General features: G+C 40.6%; 1 long non-coding RNA gene across 1 annotated transcript in view; it reads left to right on the top strand.

Moving 5' to 3' along the window:
* The first annotated feature begins 5,105 nt into the window (after window positions 1-5,105).
* Window positions 5,106-11,275, top strand: part of LOC124168142 — a 32,076-nt gene continuing 25,906 nt past the window's right edge. Inside the window, exons 1-2 of the long non-coding RNA XR_006866857.1 lie at window positions 5,106-5,240; window positions 5,781-6,057. This is a non-coding gene — a long non-coding RNA (uncharacterized LOC124168142). The remainder of the gene's footprint in view (window positions 5,241-5,780; window positions 6,058-11,275) is intronic.

The raw sequence follows: 11,275 nt of genomic DNA, 5'->3' as shown, positions 1-11,275 counted from the left end.
GGTATTATTAGTGTTATTCGTGGTATCCAGCCCTTGAGGGAGGTCTCGGAGTGGCTTCACTTGATCCCGTGTTCGGCGTACAGCGATCGCCATTCCATTGTATTGAGTTCTGAGCCATCACTCGGTAACTCTCCGGAACATCGATAATGTGGCAGATTATTCGAAGTATCTTGAAAACCATCTAGGGATGAGGAAAACTGACTCGCGGACTAGACGAAAAAGATTACAAATGCACGCCTAAGCGGGATAGGAAGGAGAATATAAACATGTCTTCCGTAATGGAAGGTGTAGGGGGGAGGGAGGGCCGACCCGTAATAAAAAAATACGCTCTTTTTATCCCTTTCATCATAATTTCAGGGCAGTCACAAATCTTACGTCCGGTGGATTTTATTCGCCCCCAAAAATATGGACGTGATCCTCTTTTTATCCTTTTCACGACCGTATCCTTGCCTTATTCCCTTCTCTCGCTTTACCCTCGCCGAAGAGCCATACATGTTCTTGCCGCGAAATTACTCCTCCATTCTTAATCCCACTTTTTAGTTAGGGGGAGGGGAAGGGATGATGCTTAAAGAATAAAAAAATAAACCTTCTCCGAGGGTTCTTTTTTATGCGAACCGTATGAGCGGCGGTCAGAACTGGTGCTTTTTATTACAAACCCCCTACCCACCTCCATCTCTCGCCATTTTCCCTGTTTGAGTCTCCGAGAAATATCCTCCCTCCCTCAAACAACCCTGGCTCCTTCTTAACTTACCTTATACCCTCCCATCTGTCTCCCCCCACCCCTCACACCCCTTCCCATTATTAGCGTCAGGGAGCGAAAGAGAATATTCCATTTTCGGTTTGAATAATATTATCTCTGGCTCGGTGGGAAGGGAAAAATTGAATGGATATTTTTTTCCCACCCGGAGTATGGCTACCGTAAACTGTCTCAACCACTCCATTCTCCCTCCCTTCCCCCCAAAGTTATCCCCCTACCCACCTTCCCTCACCACCACGGAGAAGAACTCTATAAATATGAAATTTATCTCTCCGGGCCCTTTTAAAAATAAGGATGAGAGGAAAAAAGTAACGCTTTGGCTCCTTGGCAAGTATTATTCTTTTACACACACATATATATACAACGTTGGATGAATTTATATATTCATCATCCAGGAGCCTTTCCCATTTCCTTGAGCCTTTACAGCAATGGAGTACTGCCTGCTTTCACGGCGTTTTGGGTAGTTCTTCATATCCAGCGTTTCCTTTGGTTGGTGGAGCATGCCTGTTCCTCAGGTCGTTTACCTCCGCTACCGTAGTAAGTATCGGAATGGAATGTCTGCCCTTTTTTCTGTCTCCTGGGAAATACCTACAAGTATGAAAAGAATTGAAGGGCCGCAGAGCAATGCAGCGAGTTTTGCTCATCACCCCTCGAACTGAAAAACCCCGAAGTTATTTTCTTTTTATCTATACCAAAGTGTAAATTGAATTATTTTTGCTATCTGCGGATATCTTTGAAAAATTATTTTGTCATTTGTCAAAATTTAAATGGGTAATGAATGGTTGGGTTTATTTTGCAAAATTAACATTGGTTGGTAATACAATTAAGACTGTCTCTGATATCTTTGGTGATCTTGGGTGTTGTTTTCTTATTTTTCAAAATTTACATTGGTAATAATTTCTTGTAAATATAAGCAAATCGTAAAACTTATTCCGTAAATACTAACCATCCTCGATCATCGTCATCTGTCAGCCATTCTTTGGATTGCTTTGAGGTAGTTCTGTGCTCAAATCTCCAGCTAGCTCCTTTTTCATGTTTACGTAAACCCGTATCCCTTTAAAAAAATCGTTCAAATAAATTCGTTCTAGGCCCCCCTTTTTCGTTCTGAAAATTGTCTTCTTCCGATCAAAATTTCCTGTCTACTTCTCAGGGTATTCTTGTGACATCTATATTCTCCCAATAGGGTAGTTTCCCTCCAATAGTAACCCGGGATTCGGTTACATCAGTAATTTTGTCCGTTCTGGTTTCCATCCTTGAGAAAACACTAGCGTACCAATTATTTAGGGCATTTGCCTTCTCTTTGTCATCTGTGATTATGGTTCCTTTTTCGTTTTTTAAAACTTCTATTGTTCCTGGTGAAATAAAAACACAGTACTATTCCACAAACTTATATTTTTGCAGTCTACTAGTTTCGACGTTTACACCGTCATTATCAAGACTAACTGAGAAAAGCATACAACATCCAGCCTTATTTATCCAACAATAGTGTGAGGGAAGGAGGAAGGGGGGGGGAACTAAATGAGGAGGAGCATTGAGCATTGTATTTCCCCCCCCCCCCTCCTGTGTACTGTGTTTTTATTCCACCATGAATATCTCATCGTTCCACCAAGTAACGCCTAAATCTGTTGATTTTATTCTATTGTTCCCTTATTATCTCTCCTTTTCCTCATGTATAAAATATGTTGCCATTATCTTTAGAAATTGTGTTTTGCAAAAAACTTTCTTTGGCAATTTTCTTTTCCCTATTTAATTTGCGTATCAGCGTTTTGTACTTTTTTTTAGCGAATACGAGCTTTCGTTCCGTTTCCTATGACTAATCCTAACTTTTCTCTTTAGTGATCTGATAGTTTTGTTGTAAAATTCGGGATCAATACTTGCTTTGATGACTTTTTTTGGAACAAAGAGGTTTAATCCTTCTTCCATTATCTTCTTCAAATCGCCCCAGATTTCTTCTACGTTTTGACCACCGCTCACCCACTCAGGGTACCCATTCCTCAAAAAAGACTGGAATCCAATACTGTCCCCTCGACTATATTGTCATGCTGTCTTTTTCTTTTGTGCCGCCTCACCCTGGGGTGCTTCCCATTTGAGATATGCACACACGGCTAAATGGTCGCAAATTCCCGGAAAGACATCGACTCTCCTCACCCAATTGCCTGGCCTTAACGGCATGACGTCAAGGGTGTTTTCTCCGCGATTGGGTTTATTTACGACCTGTACAAAACCCTCTTCATTTATGAGACGGTTGGCTACTTCCTGTGCCCACCCACCCCCTACCTTTGAAGTACCTTGTTTTCACTAACTTTTACGTCAGCAGATTCTGCATTGATGCTGAAAAAAAGATTAATTGAACATTTCCCGTGAATTCCTACCATAGAGTCAAAGAATTTTTCAATGTTATCAAGTTTTTAAAGTTAAAATGCAATTATCCACTCGCGGCGGACAAAGAGCATTGACCGGCAAAGCAGAATTTAAAGGAATATAATATATCTTTGATAAATTCATAAGTGAGCTTCAGTTAAGATTGTGATTGATTCGCTTGTCTAGAGATCATAATAAATTGAATTTCATCACCCTTAAATGAAGTGTGTTCTTCGGTTACTTGTTTCTACTTCCAATTTTTCACAATATTTAGTTGCTAAAATTTTTTTTTAAATTTATTGGTTAAGGTGCATCTCATGGCATAACTTTTTCAAACGTTATTTGGGATCCCAAAATGTATTGATTTTTTTGCAAAGAATGGCAAAATTGCATTGAAGAGTACAAAATGAAAAATGGCTGAAACCTTGTACGAAGAAATTACCTTGAATTTGAAGATAATAATGACGTGAGCGCTCACAATCAGATGACGGAGGCGTCGAAAAAGACCTATAGTTGAGATTGAATGTTAGAGACAAGAATTTTTTGCTCATCCGTTATTCTCCTCCATTCTCTGCTGCTTCCAGGAGGACGTCAACATGACGCTGTAACCCAAGTTCGTTGCTAGAAGCACTCTACAGGCATTTTGCCACCTATGTCTTCCCCTTGGGATACAGATTAGCCATCAGGAGACTGTGCCGAAGTAGGTCCTCCTTGGTGACTAGCGACTTGGATACTGGGCCTGAGAAAGGGAGAAATGATGAAGTATGAGCTGCTAATTGGCTGTGGTAAATCATTCCGAGCATGGTAAATCTAAATGCCACAAGTATTTATTGTGCATGTTGCCCACAATTGGCTTAAATTTATCCTAACTCCTAGATATTTGACTTCGTCCAACATCTTAATGCTAACAATGAGCCCGTCGACACATACACATTCGGGTAGTGAGACGCGTTACGCCATAAATTTTGCGTTGTGAATATTCTTTGATACAATTCTCGCCCTTGCTCTGGTTTCGCGCATCACCATTGGTTATGTATTGTGAGAAACCATGAAAATTTTCTTTACCCTTGTAATTAAAACCTTTGCAATCGAAACGATACCTCTGAGCCACGAAAGCTGGCCTTCCATACAAAACCAGAGATATTCGAGATCTCTGATGGAAACCGGTATTAGCATCGTGATTCCTAAAGAAGGCCGAGAAAAAATACAATTAAATCTGTTTTAATTGAAAAAAGGAGCATGAAATTAATTTCTTTTTGTACTTTTACGCTTGGATTTTTTGCCTTCTTTTGATTTTGAATTCTTGTTCAGAAGATTCGGCTCAAATTTTCAAAATAGCCAGGGTACTTACATGTAATCAGAGGCACAGCTAAAAATTAAGGTTAGGGGGGGTTTTAGGCGCAACCAATACTTCGGTGTATGGTGCATACCCGTCAGGGTAAGCTGAAGTTGCGTGGGCCCTCCTTCAGAAAAATTTTAAGACTAATGGTTCAAAATGGAGAGTGTTACGGCTCTGAGGGATATTTGATAAATCCTAACACTGTTCTATAAGTAATACTGATCCAATTAAGTAAAATGGATCAAACTTAAAAATTTCTCTCAGCTCTGGGGGGGGGGAGGTTTAACCCCAAAAAAAAACCCCCTCGGGGCGCCACTGCATGTAATGGAACACGAACTAGCCAATTTATGCACCGATCGCGCACACTTAAAACTGAATTAAAGGCGTTGATGTGTAGAGGGTGGTGCCCTGAGTCACTTCGAAAGAGCCTCGTCCTCTCCGAGGCTCTTTCGCTACCTCCCCCCAGCCACCGACTCCATGCCCCAACGCCATCGCCCAACGACGTGTAAACCGAAACTCACCCGTCCGACTTCGTGATGCACTGCGACTCAAATTCAGTTCAACACTTTTTGACTCTGCCTTGGGTATTTCGTGCCAGGCAATACCCCCTACATTCCTTAGCAATTCCCTATCCTCCATTAGCTTTGCTGAAGAAGTAGTGTACCGCTTTCGGTTTTTCCATTTATTCGGTTTTCCAGTCCTCATTCTGTTGTGGTGAACTCCGAGTCCCACAGCTGTTCTCTCGGTGGTTAGAGATGAATTTTCTGTTGCTGAAGAGTGGAGGTATGTCTTTTACTCATACTTATCATTCCATGCTGTTTCTGCATATTAAATTATCATGTTTTGCATGTTAAGTACAAACTTTCGATATACTCTTTGGCAAGAAAATACAGTCAAAATTAATGTCGGTTTTGCAACACGTATGTTTGCGGTTTGACTCTCAAGATCCTATATAAGGACTGGTGAAGCGAGACATTACCACGTACAAAAATACGTATAATAATGCATCAGCCGAAAATGTACGTGAAAATATACCTCTTAACTACCCATCTTTTACGCATTCATGAAAAGAATATTCTAACTCTTCGAATTTGGTTCACCAATTCGAACAAGATTCCTGTCATTAAAACTGTTCAGAAATATTCACGAACTTATAATAGCCAATCTATCATGGAAACAGGTTTTAAATAATGGTTTATATTTGTATGCATTACATTCATTTCCGCTGTCACCATTCCTTCTTTTCATATAAATGAGTGTATAGTGTCCTCGTTGCAATTTACTTTTTGGGTTATAGCTTCAGGACCATTTCTTCTTTTCCAGATTTTAAGAGAAAGCAGTGAGTAATTAAATTAATCAACCTATTGGATGGGAATAAAGACTTGCAAACAAGCTTCCATCGCCCCCTTTTCAAGCCGTCAGCTACACAATGTCAGCAGAATGCGTGTCTCATGAAAACAATGTGAATATTTCTACTGTGTCACGCAATTGCAGGATCCAGTGCTCATCTAGCTGTACAGTGTGGTGAATATGTTTATTTTGGGGAATCGCCGATGAACAGCTGATCTCTGCCGCCGATAGACATGTCATCGAATGAAAGGTAGGTAGCCTTCTCCTCTTGCACTCAATGTGATGCTTAGACACTTTGACAGACAATTATTAGAAACCAAACCATGTATTTCACCCAATATTTCTGAAGAGATGAAATGTATTTTACACTTGACGGTGTTTTTTTTGAAAATGTAAAATTTTCTTTTATATTTGACTTTAGTTTTTGATATTGTGCTATCATATGGGTTAGAATAAAAAAGACAGTTCTAAAATTAGTTTAATAGATATAAAATGCAATATTTTCCCTCATAATTCTTAGTTAAAAAAACACTGATTGCTATAGGTTCTACTTAGTGGAATTACGGTGCCATAGGATAAGTAATAACCTTCGAAATCTCCGGAATCGTATATTTTATGCTCTGAGAGATTTAGCAGTCATGCGAAGATCTTAACGTTTAAGCGTTCAGTTAAATAAAAACAAGGGCTAATTCTTAAAGTCTAAAAGGTAATGTGTATACCGAGTTGACTTGGGTTTAGTGAAAATTGGGTGGCAGAGAATAGAACTGAATCACAAATGATGAAAGCGGGTTAACGTGAGGAATGTAGGTATTTAGTAGGGGGGAGTAGATAAGCTTCTCCCCTCTTCCCACTGTGCTCTCGTAACATTGACGTGCTAGCCCATGTAAGGCACTGATGACGGCAATGAAGCCCCTATTTGACCGAATCTTTGTTCGATTTCACTGACAATTAGCCCGGTCAAAATAGACATTGACCCTTGCATCAATTCCCAACAAGCTGAAAAGGAACTTTAGAAATACCCCTCTTATGAAATCCTGAAAAGTCCCCATCGATCCCTTGGGTGCAAAAATACGATATAGTTCCTCACAGACAATAACCTCGAATTGTTGTTTTTTTCTTTTAACATGATAATTATTCGTCTTTAAAGTATCTAAAATCGAATAATTGTTGAAATAATTAATTGACTCGCTGATAGAGCAAACGCATAACTTGAATTGATTCTACAAATACTATGTACTTTTTTCCGTGCATTAAAAAAATGTTGGTGAAAATCGGTCAAGGTAAACGGAATTCCTACAGTAAATATCTTTCTTTCGTTTATTTCGTCAAAGAAGCCTATTCACTCGTTTTTTATGGCATCATCAATAACGAATTCAAGTTCTGGTACAGAAAATGAAGGCGTGAATCCAAGCCTCTGATTGACTGACTTCAATCAATAACCCTTACCACGCGGCTGTGAAATACCGAACTTCTCCTAAACGCATGGAAAACATTTACAATGATAAGAGGAACCCGTGGCGTATAAATTACGCCGCGCGACCGGCCGTGTACCACCGGTACCTTTATCTGTATCAGCTATAAATGTACAAGATTGAACTAATTTCTACAAATAAAGATAAATTTTAACAAAAATCGAGTGTTATCATATATGTATGCACAAATCATGGGCAAAGTACGCCATTCGCCCGGTCGTTTAAAAATAACAGTCGCTCACGCTAGAGGGTTAAAAGCAAAAATTACACCAAATGTGTCTTGTGCTCGCCGCTTCCCAATATCATCAATAATATCAAAATCATTCCGTTGACCTTCCAATATCATCAAGAGGCCCACCAACAAATGTCATTTCTTTGAACAAAAAAAGCCACTGTTATAGCCCCCCGTTGATCTTTCGGTATGTTTTTTTAGGAGAGTAGCAAGTGTAGCCTTCATTTCTCCGCGATTGAAATGGCACTGCTTAAATACCTAAACGCCATTATGATGATAACAAAATTGTCTCATGTCTATGCTTGCTGCTATTAGAATTAATAAAAACATGACGCCGTATGATCACAATGAAGACAGCAAAACAAACTGCCATAACAAAGCCCCGAACCCTGGCCCCCTTGGTGGGAATCACGTACCCCACCTCACCCGTCTGCAGGATGATGCGAAATTTTAGAATTATATACGGCTTGTGAAAAATACTGCATGAAAATTAATTGATTACAGCCAAACTAAGGCCCATTCTACGCTACTACCTAGTTCTGAGATCTTTTTAACCATTCCGAAGGCCGTAAAAGATAGACATTGAAAAAGGCTGAGCAAGGTGCGTGGTCTCCCCTTGTTAGTCGAAAACTATGAATTGTGTAATGGTATCCAAAAATTGTAATCTGATATTTTTTTCTCGATGCACTAATTGGGGTCTCGACTGCCCAGATACACAGCTGCGGGTATATCGGGTTTCGTCGTCTCATTTGGGGAGAGACAAGTGACGCGACCAGCCACGACCACCGAGAGAGAAGGAGCGCTCCGTCCTGACGTCACGAGTCGTAGGCGGACGGAGGGGGGTACGAAGACTGCTGTTGAGAGCGCCGCCGGTTTGCGAGGAATGCGGAAGAAAATCAAACGATACGTAAACAGACATTTCTCCGGCTGCGATTTCCTTTATACAACAACATATGTACTTATATTTAAATGTTAACAGTATATCCTTACCTATAAATTAATAAATAAATGGAATAATTGTTTCGAATGGACGACCGAACTCGCCGAAAAATCTTCTTCGCACAGAAACAACTTGCTTCCAAATGCATTCGAAACCTCGAGAATATCATCAAAAATCTTATATTCAGTAAAACATTTTTTACGCATTAGTGGTACTAATATGTAGAAGTCATAAGCTTTTTACATCCTTCACAGGGATTCTACTTTTTCAGCACCGCTGCATTAAACCATGATAAAATAAATAAGTAATGTTCTTACACATGTGCAAGATTATGATAAAACTAGATTGTGCTTCTATTAAAGTACATAGGGATTGTTTTGATTAGACCTATCTGCAAACAACAATTTCATGGAAATTCGTGCACTCAAGGGGGCGAATTGTACAGACATTTCTCCGGCATTTCTCCGTAACCTCTTAAGAAACGGTGAACAAGGATTTTCTGCTTTATAGTACCTTGGGAGATTGTTTTGAATGGAAATATACCATATCCTAACTGAGAACACATAAATGTAGTACACTATGCATTCAGTTGGGGAATTGTTGTCACTTATAACAAAAACCACATTCAGACCAACTTTTTCGAGACCAATGATGACTTTCTTTCTTGAACACTTATATTCAATACTGTTGCCCACGAAACCATAGCTAAAGCTTTAAAACTCCAAATAACTTAGCGTTCAACAACCTCATCACCGTTTTCACCGCAATGGCTTATAAATACATATAAACAAGTGCAAGCATTGTCGGATCAAGGCGCGGTTGATAGCCTACGGCTCGTGACGTCGGCAAATTGAAAGGCATCAGTGCTCAGGCCTTCTATCTTGGTGGTCGTGGACCAGCGCGACGGACGCGAGCGTTGAGGGGCGGCCGCGATCGCCGACCAGCCGCAGTCCGCTTCTGGCTGGCTCTCACGTCTAACTTTTTCTACTTCTAGAGCTAAAAATTACGGGGGACAGCGCATACACTTACCTCCTTTCCTATTCTTGCTTCTGAGCTGTTGGTGGTTATGCTCTTCTAGGTTTTCGTTGGTCCTAGTCCATGGGCGTACCCAGGGTCAAAACGAGGGGGGGTACCCAGGAAGCCGTTGTCGTTCTAGTTGTAACATTTTAGCACAGAAAGGGTTTATGAAACCAAAATCTTAAGAATATTATGACAGCGCTTCATTAGTTAATAGAATTATTTACATGAAAATAATAATATTTTATTTTAGTTCCATATAAGTTTCGTATTAAGCTAAATTTATTTTCGCTTTTAGGGGGGGCAGCTGCCCCATGTCATAGTCTTCTCTCTTTTGCTACTGAATGATATTTTAGTATTCTTTTTGGTGATTTTCAGCTGATTCCTGTTCACTTGTCAACTTGTCCTTTCCATATTTTTCAAGTCTTCTTCAAATCCCTCTCATTCTCGGCAATGACTGCTATGTTGTCAGCAAATCGCAGCATACTTATTCATTCTCCGTGAATTTTGTCACCCAAAGCCCTCTGTTTAATTTCATTGATGGCTTTCTCGATGTAAACTTTAAAAATTACTGGGGACAGGGCAGACCCCTGTCTCACTTGTTTTCCTATTCTTTCTTCTGCGCGGTTGGGTCCGCATTTTCTGCGGGGCTAATTGGTTTTTATACAAAATGTGCACAACTCTACCGTTACTGTGGAGCACTCAAAATCCTTTCTGAATTCTAAGCATTGAATTCCTTTCCGCATCATCAAAAGCCTTCTCCAAGTCGGCAAATGCTAGCAATAGTCGGTTTGTTCTTTTGCATTCTTTTGTCTATGATCAGCTTTAGAGCCAAAATTGCTTCTCTTGTGCACTTGATTTTCCTAAGTCAAAATTGGTCCTCATCCAGTCATTCTTCTTCTCAGGGATGCTGACTTGCAAAAACTATTGGGGGGGGGGGCAAACCGGGGATCTTGCCCCGGGGATTTTTATAAGTAGTGAGTTCTAAATTTTTTAAGCATTTTAGAAGAGTCATATGATCAACATTAGAACCCTGATAACTCAAATCTCGATATCTGGACACTCCGGGGAAAATTGACTAGCCTGACACATTTTATCCTCACACCCATAACGAATTTGTGAGGGGGCTCGGGCCCCCTCAAGCCCCCATGGAGTCTGCGCCACTGCTTCTTCTCTGCATTCTATTCTCCTGAATATGACTTTCGTCAGTATCTTCGACGCTTGTGTAGCCAGGCAGATGAATCTAAGAACTTAACTTTTCTCTGCTCTCTTCTGTTAGGCTATAGGAACGATCAGTGGCGTAACTATGGGGGGGGGAGGAGGGTATAGATCCCCAGGGCCGGATTTACCATAAGGCAAAATAGGCACGTGCCTAGGGGCGTCTCTGTCCAAGGGGCGGCTTCTGTTAGGTAACCGGCAATGATCTGTACTGGAGGCCCCTCAAAGTGCACCGCCGTCAGCAGGCTTATCATGTGGGTTCTGTCCAGGGGCGCAGCTAGGAATTAAGGCTGGGGGGTATAGGTGTAATAATACCTTTATGTGTGGGGGTATTGTATACCCACCAGGATAAGCGGTAGGTGCGAGATTAATAAATTGTAGAATTTTAGATAAAATGGTTGAAAGTGGTGAGTTTTACGGCTTTCTGAGGGATATTTTATTAATCCTTATACTATTCTATTAGTAATATCAATCAAATTAAGTAAAATGGATTAAACTTTATTTCTCTAAGCCCTGGGGGGCTTTTATCCCCCAAATCCCCCCCCCCCCCCTCGCTGCACCACTGATTCCGTCTGCCTGCCCTCTTTGC

The sequence above is a fragment of the Ischnura elegans genome, chromosome 11 (assembly GCF_921293095.1).
Source record: "Ischnura elegans chromosome 11, ioIscEleg1.1, whole genome shotgun sequence".
Taxonomy (NCBI): domain Eukaryota; kingdom Metazoa; phylum Arthropoda; class Insecta; order Odonata; family Coenagrionidae; genus Ischnura; species Ischnura elegans.
This window is presented reverse-complemented; position numbering and strand designations above follow the sequence as displayed.